Source organism: Sus scrofa, unplaced genomic scaffold (assembly GCF_000003025.6).
Source record: "Sus scrofa isolate TJ Tabasco breed Duroc unplaced genomic scaffold, Sscrofa11.1 Contig42, whole genome shotgun sequence".
NCBI classification, from domain to species: Eukaryota; Metazoa; Chordata; class Mammalia; order Artiodactyla; family Suidae; genus Sus; species Sus scrofa.
In genome coordinates, this window is record NW_018085200.1 from 105,311 (window position 1) to 124,568 (window position 19,258).

A 19,258-nucleotide genomic window follows, 5' to 3' on the forward strand; every position below is an offset into this window, starting at 1 on the left:
CTATATATCAAATCTAAAATATGGCACAAATGAACCTACCTACAGAAGAGAAACAAACTCCTGTACATAAGAACAGGCTTATGGTTGCCAAGGGGAGATGAAGGGAGGGGGATGGCCTAGTAAATTGGGGTTAATAGATACAAACTATTGCATTTGGAGTGGATAAGCAATGCAGTCCTTCTGTATAGCACAGGTAAATGTGTCCAGTCACATGTGCTCGAACATGATGGAGTATATGAGAAAAAAAAATTGTGTGTGTGTGTATATATATGTGTGTATGTATGTATATATATATATATATATATATATATATATATATGTGTGTGTGTAATCACTTTGTTGAAGAGCAGAAATTGACAGAACATTGCAAATCAACTATAGTAAAAAATTTTAAGTACACGTTAAATCGTAATAAGTTAAATCATGTAATTAGGGCGAGGAAGATGTAACATGGAGAAAAAATAGCTTCAGAAACATGCTGAGACCATTGTCAGTCAAGAATAAAATGCCAGCTCAGTCATTTAGTTCCAGGTATATTAATTAATCAGAGATTCCCCAACCTGCCACAGAAAGATTTTCTTTCCTTTTATTTGATACTAAATTTATTCTGCCTTGAAGTATGGTTTGACATAAACAATTATCACCAATTTGGATGTAATAACTAATTTTTATCTACTAAATTGTTAATTTTAATTCAAGGTACCTATTTAAGCCAGAAACTGTGTTATGAATGAGAATGCAACAATTAATAAAACATGGGGATGAGGAATCGCGAAAAGTTCCTTCCACATGGATCTCATATTCCTAAAACATAGTAAAATGATAATGCAAAAAAACTGATAAGGCCAGTAGAGACTTATTCACTGCTAATAAGATAACAAATAGAGCACTGTTAAGAAATTAGAGGGAGAATTCTTCTATGGAAAAGAAGGCCTTTCTTAAAATGTGATGATTAGGCTGAGACTCAAAGGATAGGAAATGGCTATCATTGGAAGCATTATCACAGACAGTAAAATAAAGTAAAATCTAATTAATTAAAGTTATCTAACTTCAGATATGATATGATCTATATTAGTAAATTCTAAAAATTCGAAGGGATGTTTTTAATAATGTGTTTACAAAAAATGTAGTGAGCATGTGCACTCTTGTCCCTGATTGTTAATATAAAAGGTTTCCACCTTTAAATATTGAGTCTTAGAGTTATTGTTGTGACTCAGCAGTAACTAACCCAACCAGTATCCTTGAGGATGCAGGTTCAATCCCTGGCCTCTCTCAGTGGGTTTAGGATCCAGCATCGCCATGAGCTGGGGTGTAGTTTGCAGACACAGCTCAGATCCTGCATTGATGTGGCTGTGGTGTAGGCTGGCAGCTGCAGCTCTGATTTGATCCCTAACCTGGGAACTTCCATATGCCATGGGTGTGACCCTAAAAAAAAAAAAATTAGTCTACTGTCCACTGTAAAACACTCAGGTATGGCCTTCATTATGTTCAGGTACATTCTTTCTGTACCCAATTTTTGGAGTTTTTGTCACTAAAGAATGATGAATTTCTATATTATCAATGAACACAAACAGGAAATTAAGAAGAAAATTGCATTTATAAGAGCATCAAAAAGAAAAAATATCATAACAATGTAAATCAATAATGCTTCAATAAAAATTTAATAAAATAATATAAAACTTAAGTCAGAGGCAAACATTTTCTACAATGAAAGTAGGAGATGTTGCTGAAAGATGTTCCAAAAGACACACACACAAATGGCTTTCCTGACCTAGAATACTTAAGGTTATTAAGATGTCCATGCTACCTAAAATGATCTACATAATAAATCATTCCCTATCAAAACCCCAACAATGATTTTGCAAAAATTGAAAAAGTCATCCTAGGAGTTCCCATTGTGGTTCAATGCAAACAAACTTGACAAGTATCCATGAGGGTCCCATCCTTGGTCTTGCTCTTTGAGTTAAGGATCTAGTGGGCCATGACTTGTGGTACAGGTCACAAATGGCATTGTATCCTGAGCTGCTGTGGCTGTGGCATAGGCCATCTCCTGCAACTCTGATTAGACTCCTAGCCTGGGAACTTTCATATGCCACAAGTGCGGCAATAAAAAAAAAAAAAATCTGGGAGTTCCCATGGTGGTGCAGTGGAAATGAATCCAACTAGGAACCATGAGGTTGCAGGTTCTATCCCAGGCCTTTCTCAGTGGGTTAAGGATTTAGTGTTGCCATGAGGTGTGGTGCAGGTCACAGATGCAGCTTGGATCTGGCATTGCTATGGCTCTGGTGCATGCCAGTAGTTACAGCTCTGATTAGACCCCTAGCCTTGGAACCTCCACATGCAATGGGTGTGGTCCTAAACAGGAGAAAAGACTAAAAAAAAAAAAAAGTCCATCATAAAATTCATAGGAAATATCAAGGGAACTCAGCCAAAGCAATCTCAAAAAAGAACAAAGTTGGGGGTTTTCTATTCCCAATTCTAAAACATACTACAAAACTATGGGAATCTCAGCATTATGGTTTGGGTATAAAGGCAGATATATAGGAAGTGGTGCCCTATATGGCAGAGTAGAACGACCCTGAGCTCACTTCTACCCATAGGGAGACCAAAATATAGAGCAGCTACTGAGGAGAATGACCTGAAGTCCAGCAAAAAATGTTCCTATACAACAGAAGTATAAATGAGGAACTACTACAAAACAGCAGACAATAGAGCCACATACTCCCAAGTGGGGGAACCACAAAAAGGAGATTTCTTACAAAAGCAGGGATTCTATATAAATGAGAAGGTCTGAGACCCATATTTAGATCCTTAGCCAAGGAATCCTGCACTACAAAGATGTACACCCAAAATTATTTGGCTTTGAGGGCACATAGAGCTGATTTTGAAGGAGCCAGAAGACAGCTATGGGAAGAGGGCAGAAGCAGTCATGTGAAAACAGCTTGGGTCAGACTCACATACTAATATTACAGAGCCTCCCAGAGAATCAGGGAGCAATTGAGCCTCACTTTGAGGATGTAGATGAAGGAAGCACCCTTTGGGGAACTATCCTAGGATGATGCTGGTGCTGGGAAGCTCCACTTGTGAGCCCTCCTTCAAGCTTTGTAGTGGGAGGACCCAGCCCTACCCACCAGCCAGAGTATCCCAAACTTAGGAAGCCCCAGATGAGGAAGATAGCTGGATTGGAACACAACCCCACCCACCAGCAGCCTAGCTACTGTAAGAAGCCCTGAATCTCCATCCACCAAGGTCCATCTTCACACACAAGGGGTAGGCACAGAACCAGGTTGCCTTGGTCCCTTGCCCTGCCTATGGGCAGGTCAGCACCACAATTTGGGACCTGATGGCCTTGCCATCAGAGACTTACCCAGTGTGTGGATAAGAATTCACAGTTATCTAAAGATACAAATTCTTTCCCAAACAAATCTTATGCAAAATACCCACTAGGGGTAGTTTTTACCATACATGCTTGCTGAGATTTATTTTCAAAACAAAAATATGAAAAAAATGGTAATAGATCTGATAAGGAATAATAATGGCGTGCTAGGCTTATGAGACATCAGTGTGTATTTTCATACAAATTTATTTATATATATACCATTTATATACTGTGTTAAATGGCATATGAATAGATTCATGAAAGATGACAGAGGCCTGAAATGGGTCCAAACATATGCCGTATATTAAAACACAAAGTTGGGATATCAAAGCCATGGGGAAAAATAATCATGCATCTAAAAATCTAGAAAAATAAGTAAAATGTAATCCTTACTTGATTCCTTGCATCAAAATGAAGTGTAGTTGATTTAAAGTTTTTAAATATAAAATATAAAGAAACAAAAATACATTAAAATTAAATGTTGAAAACATGTGGAAGAATAAATTGGTAACATTGAATCAGGAAAATTCTAAGACATACAAGCCATAAAATATTTATCAATTTAATTACATATATATATATATATAAACATTTCTTCATTTCCAAAAATAGTTTGCACTTTATAAAAATAAGGAAAAACAAATCACAAGCTACAAAAATAATTCCCTATACAAGGTAAATGAGGTAATTTATTTTTCATTTTTTTAAGGGAAAACATTTTTCATTTTCAAAAACAACTTTATTCATGACACATATCAAAAAAAACCCACTCCTACCCCCCTATAAATGAACCTAAAAAATAAACAAAACCCACCTCGTACCTCCCTGTTCCCGCTTCCTCCCATTCCCTCCAAATAAAAGGGAAGAAAAGACAAAAACAAAACAAAACAAAAAACCCAAGACAAAAAATGCCCCAAATCCTCCAAAACAAGGTAGTGCTTTTCCCGAGGGGCAAGGGCCTTTTACGCTGGAGCCTATGGGGATGGAACAAAGATCTTCTGCCTACAGAAACCTGCAAAGAAAGACACTCAAAACAGAAAAAGAAACAATAAAGGAAACAAAACAGATCACCAGGCATCTGGAGTGGCAGGGAGACAAAAAAGATGGGTGGAGTGGGTGGTAGACCTGGCAGGGTAGGTGTAGGCTGGAGCACAATGTGAAAGTTAGGGAGAAGATGGAGGGAAGGTAACAGGCACAGCAGTTTGGTGTCCTTACAGAGCCCTGGGTTTAAACAAATAAAAACAAAACCTCCCAACACCCATGCCCACTACAATTGACCAGACCCCGAAGTTGAAGGGGGACAGGGAAAATGGAGGAGCAGCTTGAGCAGTTGAGACATGTCCATAGTGAATCCCCAGAGTGAATGAACAGCCAGCCCCATAACCCACTCCTGAGGCCTTCCCCTACTCCACAAAACAGGTCCCTCCTCATCAGTTAGGGGATTCTCCTCCCTTCCACAGTATTTTTTTTTTATATACTTTTTTCCATCAAGGTCCTCTTCTGTTTCTTTCTTTCTTTTTTTTAATTCCTCACAACCCCCTCTTTTCCTCTCTCTCCTCCTAATACACACTCTTTTTAGTAAGGGGAATACCATGATGTCTCTCTCTAGCCTGGTCCCTGCAGATACAACATAGGGGCCTGCTGTTAAAATCACTGTAGACTCAAGAGCAGAAACTGTTGTAATTGGTGGTCCAAGCAAGGTATCTGGCTCATGGAAAACCCCTATCTACTATGCTGATGCCTGGTCTTTTGGTTCCTTTTGTGATCAACTTGTTTTGCCTTCTTCTAAATAGGAACTCATCTAAGGCCATGGAAGTCCTCACTGACTCTTTGTCTGAGAACTCTATGTATGCAAACCCTTTAGGATGTCCACTAAATTTGTCACATAGCAACATGGTTGATGGAACCACAGCCATGAAAGTGTGCTTTCAGCTCTGCTGCTGCTGCACTATAGTCCACGTTGGCAACATAGATCTGGCATCAGCATCCATTTTCTCCTCAATGGACATGATAACTGGGCCAGCATTTCCTGGAGGTGGGCTCATATTCATATGCTTCTCTTCCATGTTCTGTAGCTCCTTTACCTTCTCAGCATATTCCTCCACCTCCCAGACTCAAGATTTGATCTCTTCCAACTCCAGACACTCAAAGGCGCCATTCCCCATGTCACCCTCCACTAGTTCCAGCTCTTCCTCCTCCTCCTGGCTGCTGAGGACACTGGAGCCAGCTCCTGGGAAGGATATGGGTGGGGGCATGAGGCCAGGGCAGCTCCTCATTGGGCTTTGGCTCTGGCTTTGTTTCCAGCAGCAGCTCCTCTGGCTCCAGATCGCCAGACTCTAAGCATTTCCTGTAGTGCCCTGCACCCCAGGGCCCCTCCCCAGCCTCTCCACCAGCCCTGGGCACAAGATGATGTCACTACCCCGCCTGGAGCCCTGACCACCTGCAGCCCCTTATGCTGCTGCCACCACAGCCATCACCACTCAGACTGTGTGTAATTTATTATAAAATTAAAGCATAAAAATTAGAATGGAAAAAGATCAGCCATCAAATAAAATACATAAAATCATCAATAGATCATCCATGAAAAAGAAATACACATCACTTTAAGCATTTAAGTAGATGCCAAAATTCAACTATATTTATTTGTAATTAAAATATACAAATGAGATTATTTAGTCAAAATTTCATATATCATAAAAGCTCATTAAGAATGTTTTGTTCAGAATGTGGTTTAAAAGTTATTTTCAAGACTGAAGGAAGTACTAAGTTTTGGTCAAGGTCATGAATGGTATTTTGGCAATGCTATAAACATGAGGAATTTCAATACATATATCAATGGACACAGCAATTTCACTTGCAGGAACTCACACTAAGAAAATTTCAAAAAAAATATACTTGCAAAATTATCTCTTATAGAAAAAGCCTGAGGACATCATAAAGAGGACTGGATACACCAATTTTAATATGACTTTGTACAATAGTTAAGAAGGTGAGGAAACAGAATGTGTTACATCTACACAGACTAGCATGTAAGGATTTTCAGGAGGCTGAGAAGTAAAGTGCAAAAAATAGTCATAAATAGTCATAATAGTGACTGCCTCTGGGTGAAAGAGAAGAATCTGGTTTGTGATAGTAGGAGGTTTATTCTACAATATTACATTTTGCATAAATGCAATTTTTATTGAATCAATATTATCAACACGACTTTACTACCCAAGGCAATCTACAGATTCAATGCAAGGCCTATCAAATTACCAAGCACATTTTCCACAGAACTAGAACAAAATATTTTTAAGTTTGTTTGGAAGCACAAAAGACCTGGAATAGCCAAAGCCATCCTGCGAAAGAAAAATGGAGCAGGAGAAATCAGGCTCTCTGACTTCAGACTATACTACAAAGATACAGTCATCAAAACCATATGGTACTGGCACAAAAACAGAAATTTAGATGTGTGGAACAGGAGAGAGAGCCCAGAATTAAACCTATGTACATACAGTCTACTAATCTATGAAAAAGGAGGCCAGAATATACAATGGAGAAAAGACAGTCCCTTTAATAAGTGGTACTGGGAAAACTGGACAGCTACATACAAAAGAATGAAATTAGAACACTCCCAAACACTGTACATGAAAATAAACTCAAAATGGATTAAAGACCTAAATATAAGACTGGATACCATAAAATTCTTAGAGGAAAACATAGGCCAAACACTCTGCAACATAACCCACAGCAAGATTTTCTTAGATCCACCACCTAGAGTAATGACACTAAAAGCAAAAATAAACAATTTGGACCTAATTAAACTTAAAATCATCTGCACAGCAAAGGGAACCCTAAAAAAAATGAAAAGGCAACTCACAGAATGGGAGAAAATCTTTACAAATGAATCAACATACAAAGGGTTAATCTCCAAAATTTATAAACACCTCCTGCAGCTCAATAACAACAACAACGAAAAAGTTAATAAAAAACCAAATCCCAAAAAAAAAAAAGGGAAGATCTAAACAGACAATTTTCCAAAGAGGATATATGAATGCCAAGAAACATATAAGAAGTTGTTCATCACTAATCCTTAGAGAAATGCAAATCCAAACCACTATGAGGTACCACCTTATACCAGCCAGAATGGATTTAATCAAAAATAGACAAACAATAAATGGGGAAGAGGGTATGGAGAAAAGGGAACCCTATTACACTGTTGGTGGGAAAGTAAATTGGTACAACCACTGTGGAAAACTCTATGGAGGTTTATCAGATAACTAAAAATAGAATTAACATTTGATCCAGCAATCCCAATCCTGGGCCTCTATCCAGAGAAAAACATGACTTGAAAACATACATGTAGTACAATGTCCATTGCACCACTATATGCAATAGCCAAAACATGGAAACAACCGGAACATCCATCAATAGAGGACTAAAGAAGATGTTATGTATATACAAAATGGAATATTTTTGGCCATTACAAGGAAAGAAATAATGGCATTTGCAGCAATGTGGACAGACCTAGAAATTATCATGCTAAGTGAAGTTGGTCATACAGTGAGACACCAACATCATATGCTATCAATTACATGTGAAATCTTAAAAAAAGGACACAATGAACTTCTTTGCAGAACAGATAGTGACTCACAGACTTTGAAGAACTTATGGTTTCCAAAGGAGACAACTTGGGGTGCTGGGGATTTGGGATGGAAATTCTATAAAATTTGGTTGTGTTCATCATTGTACATTTATAAATGTAATAAAATTCATTGAGTTAAAAAAAAACTTTGACTATTTTTATACAATAAATAGTAAAGGATTCATTAAGTTACAGTAGGCTGAAACATTTGTCAAAGCCATCTCTAGGGTACGAGTTTCCTGATTCTAGAGGATCATCTTAGACCTTCCCTTATCTGATGAGGTGGGAATCAGTTTTACTTTGGAAACAGATATATACAATGATATTGTACATAGTAAAGTGTCTAAAAATAATTTATAAATATTTCAAATAACAGTCAAATAATTTTATTTTTTCTATTTGGGTTTACATGTAGTTTACGGCTATTCCTCTAAACATTCTTGTGTGCAACAATCAATAATCAACAATCAATAAAATGTCCTACTATAGACATATTAACTAAAACTGATTTTTAAAAGATTTGAACTTGAATAAATTATTGTACTACAAGAGTTGAACAATCTGCAGCATAGGAAATCACATTATCTTCAGAAATAATGTAATGAATCTCACAGTACTATATCGAGTGACTATGCAAATTTGTGAGAACTAATTTTCTGAAAATGTTTTCACATCTTTATTTTCAAGGCTGTATATCAAGGGGTTCAGCATGGAAATCACTACTGTGTAAAATGCAGAAGGCACTTTAACTGTGGGCAAAGACTTTTCAGGGTTAGGGTTACAGTAAAGGAAAAGGATGGTTCCATGGAATACGGTGATAGCTGTCAGGTTGGAGGCACAGGTAGAGAAGGTTTACTCGTGTTCACTTGCAGTAGGCATCCTCAGAACAGTGATAAAAATGAGTATATAGGGTGTCAGAATTATCATCAGGCTGCTTGATTCATTGAATATGGCAATAATAAAACATAGCATCTGACTGATATAGGGGTTTGATCAGGAGACAGAGGCCAGTACAGAATGGTCACAGATAAAATTATTTATGATGTTAGACTCATGATAAGATAATGTAAGAAGAAAATATGTAAATGTCAGGGAACACACTATCCCCCATGAGCAAGACCCAGCCACCAGCAGAACACAAAGCTTCTGAGATATAGCAGTGATATAGAGAGCAAGGGGTTACAAATGGCCACAAAACTATCACAGGCCATCACTTCTAACATGACGGTTTCTGTTACTCCAAATATCTGAGCAAAACAAAATTGCACAACAGATCCAGAGAAGGAGAAATCCAGGAAGAAAGCCAGGAAGAAAACCAGGAAGAGTGGAACCTGTAGTACTGGGTATTCTAAAAAACCCAGAAGAATAAATGTGGGAGTGATACTCTGATTTCCTTCTGATAACATCATGACCTCTATTGAATAAAGAACCAAAAGTTATTCCTGAAAAGTAGACATTAATAGAAAAGAGAAACAGAGATGGAGGAAACTTCATAGGTCTCATTGAAGTTGATACAGAACAGTGATTCTTGGAGTTCCCATCATGGTTCATGGTGGGTTAAGAATCTGACTAGTACCCATGAGAATGTAGTTCTATCCCTAGCCTTGCTCTGTGGGTTAAGGGCAAGGTGTTCCTGCAGGCTTCAGCATAGGTCGCCAATATAGCTTGGATCCTGCGGTGCTGTGGCATAAGCCAGCAGCTGCAGCTCCTGTTCAACCCATAGCCTGGGAACTTCCATATGATGCAGGTGAGGCTCTAAAAAGACAAAAAAGAAAGAGAGAGAAAGAAGAGTGTTTCTCGAAGTATGGTCCTCAAACCAGCAGCAGCAAGAGCAGCTGAGAATTTTTTAGGGATGCAAAGTCTCCAGTATCATCACTAAATTCCAGAATCAAAAACTCCAGAATGCAGCCTGCAATTTATGGTTTAACCAGCTCTCCAGGTGATATTGAGGAATGATAAATTATAAGAATCACTAAAATATATATAATAATCATGCTACTGTCTAAAATTTAGCCTTCATTACTGAATGGGTGAATTAATATTAATATATGACAGAACTGAAGTACAAATTTAGACCAAAAATAAATTATAGAAAACAACAGCAAGAGAGGTAAGACAGAAGCAAAGAGTACCTTGTTATGGTTCTAAGAATGATACTAACAGAGGTCCCATCATTGCTCGGTGGTAGTGAACCTGGCTAGTATCCATGAGAATGCAGGCTCAATCCCTGGCCTTGTTCCGTGGGCTAAGGATCTGACATTGCCATGAGGTGTGGCTTGAATCCAGCATTGCTATGGCACAGGCCATCAGCTATACCTCCTATTAGAACCCCCTAACCTGGAAACTTCCATAGGCCACAGGGGTAGTCATAAAAAAGACCAAAACAAACAAACAAAAAGAACTACATTTAGGATCCATACATCACATGACATTGCAGAGTGTCAGATAAATCTTATGTTTTTGATTTTTTTCAGACTTTATAAAGAATTAAATACTCATAGAATGTATGAGTTGGAATAAATCAAAAATTGTATCTAGTCCCATGCCTTCCTTCTGGTGCTTAAAAATTCATTACAGAACCTTACCCATGAAATGATCATGTAGCCACCACCAAAACCTCTGTTAATGGTACACTGCCTCCTGATGAAATTTTATGGGACTTTTATTGAGATTTTATTTAGCATTTTTATTTTTCAATTAAAGTTAATTAATTAAATTGCATTTATTATATATTAATGTGCTTTTTAGGTCATCTATTCTGATATACATTTGAAGATTATAAATATATACAATATAAAATATATATAATATAAATAGAACAACAGGTATGTAGTAGTTCAACAACAATAATTTCATACAAAATATGTCCTAAGGTACAATGAGATATAAGCCCTCTTTATGATGAGGCAAACTTTAGGAAGATAAGATTTTTTCAAACTTTAGGAAGATAAGGAGGTGAAAGCAGTAATGACATAGAATAAATGACTGCAAGATATAGTCAAAAAACTGCCAGAAAATTACATGGATGATTCTGTTTCATCTTACTAGTTTTGTCTGGATCAAGTGTTGGACTCCAGACATAGCTCCATGAATGCCTACTTTACATGCACTATAAACAACCCCAGACATAAAGCATATGCCTTCAGAATTTTCTTCCCAATAGCAAAAGGGACTGGGCAGATAAATTCCAAATATCCATTATCATTCAGGCTTGTTTATATATTTACTTATTTATTTGTCCAGCTGCACCTGCTGATAAGTGGAAGTTCCTGGGCCAGGGATCCAACCAGCATTGCAGCTGCAGCCTGTGCCACAGCTACAGTGACGATAAGTCTCCTGCAATATCTGAAAATATTAGCAAAACCCTGGTATATTAGGGAGATTGATACTACTCTTCTGATTTATTGGAACAATTACATTAATACCAATATATACTCAGAAAAAATACTTGGTATTAAACCCTAGCACTTTCAAATAATTTTGGAAAAATATCTGGATTAGAATTAGGCTTATTAGGTTTATTCTCAAGTTGAAACTAGGCCTATGAGGTTTAAAAATCAATAAATAGCCTATAAATTTTTTTCAGCTTCGCCATCGCTCACCACTGCCAGTTTCTGTAACACAGAACTTAATTATCAGAAACACTTCATGCTGTCTTAGTGATAATTAAAATGTCTCTGACCAGGAGTTCCCATTGCAGCTCAGTGAGTTAACAAACTGATATCATGTCCTTGAGGATGTGGGTTCAATATCAGGCCTTGCTCATTGGATTAAGTATCCAGCATTGCCACAATCTGCAGCATAGTTTGCAGATGTGGCTTGGATCTAGTGTTTCCATGACTGTGGCATAGCTACAGTTCTAAGTTGACTCTAGCCTCATAACTTCCATATGCTACATGTCGCGCCTTAAGAAGAAAAACAAAATGTCTCTGACCATATAAAAGGGCTACCTATAATTTTTAAAGTGAGCTATATGAGCTGGAGCTCCATCTTTTTCATCTAAATTGAAAGATACCGAAAGAGACATGAACTGACATGAAACCAGAAAGCATTGATCCATTTATGAAGGAGGCCTTTGTATGATTGATGAACCTCAGGAACTTTCATGCTCAGTAATCAAACATTTTTTAAGATATCAACAGGCTTAAGCTTGTAACAAAAGTGGCAGTATATTTCAATGAGACTGCAAGTAAAATGGCATTTTATTTGCAAGACATAATAATGAATGCAAAGAAAAAAAATAAAGCTGAATTGCCTTTCCAAACTTTGCTAAACTGTGGGTCTTATATTTGCCTCTGTGACCATGAATGTATAAACTACAGAGAATTATAATAGGAGTATTACTCAGTGGACCAGAAAACCATATAGTTATTTGAAACTCTGTCTCTTGGGTTACTATGGTAGATGTGTTTCATCTAAATCATTTAGATGAAAAAGATGGAGCTCCAGCTCATATAGCTCACTTTAAAAATTATAGGTAGCCCTTTTATATGGTCAGAGACATTTTGTTTTTCTTCTTAAGGCCTGACATGTAGCATATGGAAGTTATGAGGCTAGAGTCAACTTAGAACGGTAGCTATGCCACAGCCATGCCAAGTATATGATTTATATTTCTAAATCTATTTCATTACTTACTTTTATTTTATATTTTATCTTTTATTTATACATACATTTTTTCTACTGTATATCATGGTGACCCAGATACACATTCCATAATATATATTTAGACCAAAAATATATTATAGAAAACAAAAGCAAGAGAGGTAAGACAGAAGCAAAGAGTACCTTGTTATGGTTCTAAGAATGATACTAACAGAGGTCCCATCATTGCTCGGTGGTAATGAACCTGGCTAGCATCCATGAGGATGCAGGCTCAATCCCTGGCCTTGTTCCTGTTCCATGGGCTAAGGATCTGACATTGCCATGAGGTGTGGCTTGAATCAACATGGTAGTATATTTCAATGAGACTGCAAGTAAAATGGCACTTTATTTGCAGGACATAATAATGAATGCAAAGTAAAAAAATAAGCTGAATTCCCTTTCTAAACTTTGCTAAACTGTGGGTCTTATACTTGCCTCTGTGACAGTGAACATATAAGCTACAGAGAATTATAATTGGAGTATTGCTCAGTGGTTGACAAAACTATATAATTATTTGAAACACTATCACTTGGGTCACCATGGTAGATGCATTTTCTAACAATGTATGTCCCATCATAAGTGACTAGACAGAGTTCCCAGTGCTACACAGCAGGATCCCATTGCTAACCCATCCCAAAGGCAACATTCTATAACACTTTACCCCAAGATCCCAGGCCCTCCTATTCCCTCCCCTTCCCCATTGGCAACCACGAGTCTATTCTCCAAGTCCATGATTTTATTTTCTGTGGAAAGGTTCCTTTGTGCCATATATTATATTCTAGATATAAGTGATATCATGTGGCATTTGTCTTTCTCTTTCTGACTCTCTTCACTCAAGATGAGTCTCTAGGTCCATCCCTGTTGTTGCAAATGGCATTATTTTGTTCTTTTTTTATCATGTCTCTTTAATCCAATCATCCATCAGTGGAGATTTGTGTTGCTTCCATGTCTTGGCTATTGTGAATAGTGCTTCAAGGAACATTAGGCTGCATGTGTTTTTTTTTTTTTTTTTAAGGAGAGTTTTGTCTGGATTTATGCCCAAGGGTGGGATTGCTGGGTCATATGGTAGTTCTATGTATAGATTTCTAAGGTACTTCCATACTGTTCTCCATAGTGGCTATACCAGCTTACATTCCCACCAACAGTGCAAGAAGTTTCCCTTTTCTCCACACCCCCTCCTGTATTTGTTATTTGTGGACTTACTAATAATGACCATTCTGAATGGTGTGAAGTGGTGGTATCTCATGGTAGTTTTGATTTGCATTTCTCTAATGATCAGTGATGTTGAGCATTTTTTCAAGTGCTTGCTGGCCATCTGTATTTCTTCCTTGGAGAAATATCTATTCAGGTCTTTTACCAATTGTACAATTGGGCTGTTGGCTTTTTTGACTGTTGAGTTGTATAAGTTGCTTGTTTTTCCTAAAGATTAAGCCATTGTCCATTGCATCATTTGACACTATTTTATCCCATTCTGTAAGTTTTTTTTTTGTTTTCTTTTTCATTTCCTTTTCTGTGCAAAAGCTTGTCTGTTTGATTAGGTCTAATTTGGTACATTTTTGCTCATACTTCTGTTGCTTTGGGAGACTGACCTGAGAAAACATTTGTAAGGTTGATGTCAGAGAATGTTTTGCCTACGTTCTCTTCCATGAGTTTGATGGTGTCTTGTGTATGGGACGGTGCAAAAGCAGTGCTCAGAGGGAAGTTCATAGGAACACAAGCCTTCCTCAAAAAGAAGAAAAATCTCAAGTTGACAACTTAGCCCACCACCTAAATGAATAAGAAAAAGAAGAACAAGCAAAACCTAAAATCAGCAGAAGGAAGGAAATCATAAAGACCAAAGAGGAAATCACTAAAATAGAGATTCAAAAAATAATAGACAAAATCAACCAAACCAAGAGCTGATTCTTTGAAAAGGTAAACAAAATTGACAACCCCCTGGCTAGACTCTCCAAATAGAGGAGAGAAAAAACTCAAATAAACAAAATAAGAAATGAAAAAAGGAGAAGTCACACGGATACTACAAAAATACAAAAAAAACCCATGAAAATACTATCAACAATTATATTCCAAAAAATTCAACAACCTAGAGGAAATAGACAACTTTGTAGAGACTTACAGCCTGTCAAAACTGAATCAAGAAGAAATAGATCAACTGAACAGACTGATCACTAGAAATGAAATTGACTATGTCATAAAAACACTCTCTACAAATAAAAGTCCAGGACCAGATGGATTCACAGGTGATTTCTACTAAACATACAAAGAGGCATTTTTACCCATCCTTCTTAAGCTTTTTCAAAAGGTTGACGAACTGAGAACACTCCCAAAGACATCCTGTGATGCCACCATTACCCTAATTCCAAAACCAGACAAAGATACCACCAAAAAAGAAAATTATTGGTCAATCTCTTTGATGAATATAGACGTAAAAATTCTCAACAAAAATTTAGCCAAGTGAATCAACAACATATCAACAAGAGAGTACACCACAACCAGTTGGGATTCATTCCAGGCTCCCAAGGATGGTTCAACATATGTAAATCAATCAACATCATACACCACATTAAAAAAAGAAAAGTCAAAAACCACATGATCATCTCAATAGATGCAGGAAAAGCATCTGACACAGTACAACATCGCTTTGTGATAAAAACTCTTACCAAAGTGGATATAGAGGGAACATTCCTTAACATAATCAAAGCCATTTATGACAAACCCACAGCAAATATAATACTCAAAGGAGAAAAATTGAAAGCCTTCCCACTAAAATCTGGAACAAGACAAGGATGTCCACTCTCATACTGTTATTCAACATAGTATTGGAAGTCCTAGCCACAGCAATCAGACAAACAAAAGAAATAAAAGGCATCCATATAGGAAGAGAAGAGGTAAAACTGTCACTATATGCAGATGACGTGATCTCTGTATAGAAAACCCCAAAGACTCAACACAAAACTACTTGAACTGATCAGCAAGTAGAGCAGAGTAGCAGGATATAAATTAACATTCAGAAATCAGTCACATTTATGTATACTTACAATTAAATATTAGAAAATGAGTGCAAAAAATACAATACCTTTTAAAATTGCACCCTCAAAAATAAAATACCTGGAAAAACACCTGACCAAGGAGGTACTTATATGCCAAGAACTATAAAACATTAATCAAGGAGATTAAAGAAGATGTAAAAAATGGAAAGATATTCCATGCTCCAGGTTTGGAAAAATTAATATTGCAAAAACGGCCATACTATCCAAAGCAATCTACAGATTCAATGCAATCCCTATTAAATTACCCATGACATTTTTCACAGAGCTAGAACCAACAATCCAAAAAATCATATGGAACCACACAATACCCAGAGTTGCCAAAGCAATCCAAAGGAACAAAAACCATGCAGAAGGCATAACTCTCACAGACTTCAGGCAATATTACAAAGCCACAGTCATGAAGAGAATGTGGTACTGGTACCAAAACAGACATACTGACCAATGGAACAGTATAGAGAACCCAGAAATAAACCCAGACACCTTTGGTCAATTAATCTTTGACAAAGGAGGCAAGAATATGAAATGGAAAAAAGACAGTCTTTTCAGCAAGTATTGCTGGGAAACCTGGTCAGCTGCATGTAAATCCATGAAACTAGAACACACCCTCACACCATGCACCAAAATAAACTCAAAATGGCTTAAAGACTTAAATGTAAGACAAGGCATCATTACTTACTTTTAGGTTTTGAGCTATTGAAAGAATACATAGTCAAAGAAGTAAACATTAACTGTAGGATTTTAAATAAGGAAAAAAGAACAATCTAGATGTAATTGTTATGAATTCAACTGAATTTCAAATCCTATATTCAGAAGTACCGTAGAGAAACTTGGCCAACATGACCTGAAGCAAAGGATGGATTTGACCCCTACCAGTGGGAATATGTGCTTATCGTTTACCCCTGATGTGATGTGAGGACAGAAGATATACCTCTGTGATATTCTTCCCCCAAACCCATAATCCCAGCTTAATATGAGATAAATCATTAGACAAGCCCATATTTGGAAGCATCCTACAGGATACCTCATCACTACTCCTTAGACTCCTCAAAGCCAAGAAAAACAAGGAAAGAGTGAAAATCCATCACAGACAGAGGTGATTTGGGAGACATGCCAACTTAATGCAATGTGGTCCCCTGGACTGGATCACAGAAAAGAAAAAGGACTTTTTTTGTCTTTTTGGTTTTTTTTTTTTTTTTTTTGCCTTTTCTAGGGTTGCTCCCACGGCATATGGAGGTTCCCAGGCTAGGGGTCTAATTGGAGCTGTAGACACTGGCCTACACCAGAGCCACAGCAATGCAGGATCTAAGCTGGGTCTGCAACCTACACCACAGCTCACAGCAACACCAGATCCTTAACCCATTGAGCAAGGCCAGGGATCGAACCCAAAACACCATCGTTCCTAGTCAGATTCGTTAACCCCTGCACCATGATGGGAACTTCAGAAAAAGGACATTAATGGAAAAAACTGATAGAATCCAAATAAAATTTATATTTTAGCCATCATAATGTAACATTATTTCTTTTTTTTAAATTTTTATTTTATGGTGGGAAAAACATTTAACATGAGATCTACTATAAGGTATTTTTGTCTCTTTATGGATTTCCCAGACAAGGTATTAGATCTGAGCAACAGTTGCCACCTACTGTGGCAACACTGGATGCTTTAACTCAGTCTGCGGGGCTGGGGAATCAAACCTGTGTCCTGGTGCTGCAGAGATGCTGATGATCCCATTGCATCATAGCAGGAACTCCTTCGCAAATACTCAAGTGTACAGTACAGCATTGTTGAATACAGATATAATTTTGTACAGCATGTACCTAGATCTTATTCATCTTATTTGACTGAAACTTTGTGCCCATTGATTTGTAACTTCCCATTTCCCCTCCACTAGCCTCTGGCAACTGATATTCCCCTCTTAAGGTTATGAATTTTATTATATTATATATGTCCTGTAAATGAATCATATAGTATTTTTCTCTCTCTGGGACTTAGAAAAATGTTTTCAGTGTTCATCCATGTGGTCACATGTTATAGAATTTCCATCTTTTTTAAAGCCAAATTGCATTCCATTGTTTATATATAATACATTTTTTTAAATCAAAATGTCCACAGATATTTAGGTTGTTTCCATATCTTGGCCGTTGTGAGGGGTTCTACAATGAACATGGCAAACCTAATTATCTCCTTGAAAACTAGATTAGAATTTTTTGATAAGTATCCAGAAATAGGATTACTGGATCATGTACAACTCAATTTTTAATTCATAAAGAACCTCCGTACTGTTTTCCACAGCAGTTGCACCATTTTCCTTAATACTAACAATGTACAGTGAGGTGTGATGAAAAGTCTCTGAAATATCTTTGAACCTTATTTTGTAAATCAAAAATTATTAAAAATTGTAAAATTTATTTCTAAAAATCTATCATTTAATAGTCCCATTTTATTTGCATCTCTAATAACACAACCAGTTCTGCTTTAGGCCAAGACACCATCCCCTCTGAACTGAAATAGTGTAATCATAATAAGCAACCTCTCAGCCTCCACTTCCCCCCAACTTTGAACCACTTTGAAACCCCCCTTGTAAGATTTTGTGTTTAATGTCTGTGGCTGTGAGTGTGTTGGGAATAAGTTGAAGGGTGGTGGTTTGGGGATAGTAAGTAATATTTTTGGACTTTTATAACTAAATAAGAACTAATTTAATGAATCCAAACTCATGTATTATTTCCTGATAATATGCACATTTCACAAACAAGACACAAAAATTATAATTCCCTAGACCACAGAATTGGTATGTGGAGAAGTCTGGCTTCAAATATCATCCTCAGAGTTCCTGTTGTGGCTGTTAAAAAGAAACCTATAGAACTGTAGAGAAATATGCCAGATTTTGAAGGAAAATTTTAGTTTAAAACTGTGGTGGAAGCAAGTTGGAGCAGTAAAGTGTCATTGAGCTCTGGATTAATCACCAGTGTTTTCTGGAAGGGTTGTTTTTTTTTTTTTTTTTTTTTTTTTTTTTTTTTTTACCATAAACTTGATATTAAAAGGTAGTGATGCGGAAGTTTCTGCTGTGGCTCAGTGGGTTAAGAACCTGACTAGTATCCATGAGGATGCAGATTTGATTTCTGGCCATGTTATGTGAGTTAAGGATTCATCATTGCTGTGAGCTGCAGTGTAGGTCACAGATGTAGCTCAAATCTGGTGTTGCTGTGGCTGTAGTGCAGCCCAGCAGCTGCAGCTCCGATTCAACCCCTAGCCTGGGAACTTCTATATGCCACGTATACAACCATAAGAAGTGAATACCATCCCCTTCATGCAAGAGAAACTGCAAAATCACAGCAGCCTTAGGACATACTCCAAACGTAACAATTTTTAAGGGTATTTTTTAACGGCTGCATCAATAATGAGATTAAATTATAAACTAAAATAAGGTATTACTACTCACCTACAACTTGAAAATAAGAAATATCCCATGAATATATTGAATATTGGCAAGAATGGGCAATAATTAGAATTCAGCTGCAATATGTGTAGAGTGAAAACTAATAACAACTAACTGGGAAATTGTA

At 37.0% G+C, this 19,258-nt stretch overlaps 1 pseudogene; it reads right to left on the reverse strand.

Moving 5' to 3' along the window:
* Positions 1-4,921: 4,921 nt before the first annotated feature.
* Positions 4,922-17,477, reverse strand: LOC100513141 (annotated as a pseudogene).
* Positions 17,478-19,258: the final 1,781 nt, after the last annotated feature.